Consider the following 3,594-nt stretch of genomic DNA (forward strand, 5'->3'; position numbering starts at 1 on the left):
ATACAGACAGACACACATACTGCTCTGCTGCATACATACATGCATACATACATACAGACAGACACGCATACTGCTCTTCTGCATACATACATACATACGTACAGACAGACACGCATACTGCTCTGCATGCATACATACAGACACGCATACTGCTCTGCTGCATACATACATGCATACATACAGACAGACACGCATACTGCTCTGCATGCATACATACAGACACGCATACTGCTCTGCTGCATACATACATGCATACATACAGACACACATACTGCTCTGCATGCATACATACATGCATACATACAGACAGACACGCATATTGCTCTGCTGCATATATATATACATACATACAGACACGCATACTACTCTGCTACATATATACATACATACATAGACACGCATACTGCTCTGCTGCATATATACATACATACATACAGACACGAATACTGCTCTGCTGCATACATACATGCATACATACAGACAGACACGCATATTGCTCTGCTGCATATATATATACATACATACAGACACGCATACTACTCTGCTATATATATACATACATACATAGACACGCATACTGCTCTGCTGCATATATACATACATACATACAGACACGCATACTGCTCTGCTGCATATATACATACATACAGACACGCATACTGCTCTGCTGCATATATACATACATACATACATACAGACACATATACTGCTCTGCTGAATACATACATGCATACATACAGACAGACACGCATATTGCTCTGCTGCATATATACATACATACAGACACGCATACTGCTCTGCTGCATATATACATACATACATACAGACACGCATACTGCTCTGCTGCATATATACATACATACATACAGACACGTATACTGCTCTGCTGCATACATACATGCATACATACAGACACGCATACTGCTCTGCTGCATACATACATGCATACATACAGACAGACACGCATATTGCTCTGCTGCATATATATATATATACATACAGACACACATACTACTCTGCTACATATATACATACATACAGACACGTATACTGCTCTGCTGCATACATACATGCATACATACAGACAGACACGCATATTGCTCTGCTGCATATATATACATACAGACACGCATACTTCTCTGCTACATATATACATACATACACGCATACTGCTCTGCTGCATATATACATACATACATACAGACACGCATACTGCTCTGCTGCATATATACATACATACACGCATACTGCTCTGCTGCATATATACATACATACATACAGACACGCATACTGCTCTGCTGCATATATACATACATACATACAGACACGTATACTGCTTTGCTGCATACATACATGCATACATACAGACACGCATACTGCTCTGCTGCATACATACATGCATACATACAGACAGACACGCATATTGCTCTGCTGCATACATACATACATACTTACAGACACGCATACTGCTCTGCTGCATATATACATACATACACGCATACTGCTCTGCTGCATATATACATACATACATACAGACACGCATACTGCTCTGCTGCATATATACATACATACATACAGACACGCATACTGCTCTGCTGCATATATACATACATACATACAGACACGTATACTGCTCTGCTGCATACATACATGCATACATACAGACAGACACGCATATTGCTCTGCTGCATATATACATACATACACGTATACTGCTCTGCTGCATACATACATGCATACATACAGACAGAGACGCATATTGCTCTGCTGCATATATATATACAGACAGACACGCATACTACTCTGCTACATATATACATACATACAGATACGTATACTGCTCTGCTGCATACATACATGCATACATACAGACAGACACGCATACTACTCTGCTACATATATACATAGATACATACAGACACGCATACTGCTCTGCTGCATATATACATACATACAGACACGCATACTGCTCTGCTGCATATATACATACATACAGACACGCATACTGCTCTGCTGCATATATACATACATACATACAGACACGCATACTGCTCTGCTGCATATATACATACATATAGACACGCATACTGCTCTGCTGCATGCATACATACAAACACACACCTTACTCTGCGGGGCCCACACACGTGGCTCCGGGGGTCACACACGGCTCTGCGGGGCCCACACACGCACGGGGGGCAGGGAGGGGCGGGGAGGGAGTGATGTCCCACATACTGATCAGCTCACGGTGCAGATGGGGCCCACACAGCGCCGGAGGGAAGCGATGTGCTGGGGGTCGCTGGCAGGCACTGTGACTCCTTCATCTGTGCGACCAAGCAGGACGCCGGGCGGTAGCTCCGCCCACAGATGATGCTCAATGCAGGAGAACACAGTGAACGCTGTGGTCTGCGGGCCTTAAAGGGCCGGCAGCCACAGTTTCCAGTGCCAAGGACTGCTGCCCTTGGGCCGACCGCAGGTAAGCCGAGCGGGACCGTGTGTGTGTGTGTGTGTGTGTACATGCCGCGGGCAGGAGGGGGCGGAGCGAGCTGAGCGGGGAAGTGTGGGCTTCCTGCACGTAACTAGGATAAACATCAGGTTAATAACCAAAGCGCTTTGGTTGGATACCCGATGTTTATCTTGGTTACCAGCTTCTGGCAGGCTGCCAGCGATGGCTCCTGCTCACTGTAGCTGTAAAAAGCCTTGCTTTTTGCTGCTAGAACCGTTCTTGAACGTATCTAGAACTATCGAATTTTAGCAAAAAGCTCGAGTTCTAGTTCGATGTAGAACACCCCCAAAATCAATTGAACCGCGCTCAACTCTAGTGTTAAGCAGACGTGATGACCACTACACTATGAAACCTGATGGAAAGTTACTGTGTATTGGCTAGCAGAGCAGAATTGTGACTAACGGGGCCTTTTTATTGCTGAAGGAAAGTATTTTTGGTTAATGAAACATTTACAATTTTTATTATATATTTTACCAGTTTTATTCCTACAAAGGGATTTTGCTTAAATTGAAGTTTACATTGAATGTGTTACTTTTTTCTACATAGTTTAGTCATTTGCTTTTGTATTTATGGGAACTATATATTTTAAAACAAATAGGATTTTTATAATATGGGATTATGTTTTCTGCTAAAATGGTCAATAAAAAAGAAACCCAAAATCGTAGTTCTCTTTGTGATGGAAGCCAAAATGTATTGTCATTTGGCAACGAAACCAAGAATTTCACATATTACAAGTCGATAGGAAATTACTTCAACACCAAAAACAGATTGGTTTCACTGGGGATTGAACCCAGGACTTTCTGCGTGTGAAGCATACGTGATGACCACTACACTATGAAATCTTTGAAATCCTGCAAAGTAATGGCAATTAGAGACGAGTTTTGACCGCCAGGGGGAAAAAAACAAATTCGTAGCTCTGTTGGTGATGGAAGCTAAAACATCCCGTTATTCGGCAACAAAGCCAAGAACTTTATATATTGCAGGTTGGTAGGGTATTATTTCTACACCAAGAACACATAGGTTTCACTGGGGATTGAACCCAGGACCTTCTGCGTGTAAAGCAGACGTGATTTCCACTACACTATGAAACC

The 3,594-nt window shown here is 42.5% G+C and overlaps 1 non-coding gene across 1 annotated transcript; it reads right to left on the minus strand.

Moving 5' to 3' along the window:
- Positions 1-3,521: 3,521 nt before the first annotated feature.
- Positions 3,522-3,594, minus strand: TRNAV-UAC (transfer RNA valine (anticodon UAC)). The gene has a single exon. It is a non-coding gene; the product is annotated as a tRNA-Val (tRNA).

The sequence above is a fragment of the Anomaloglossus baeobatrachus genome, chromosome 2 (assembly GCF_048569485.1).
Source record: "Anomaloglossus baeobatrachus isolate aAnoBae1 chromosome 2, aAnoBae1.hap1, whole genome shotgun sequence".
Taxonomy (NCBI): domain Eukaryota; kingdom Metazoa; phylum Chordata; class Amphibia; order Anura; family Aromobatidae; genus Anomaloglossus; species Anomaloglossus baeobatrachus.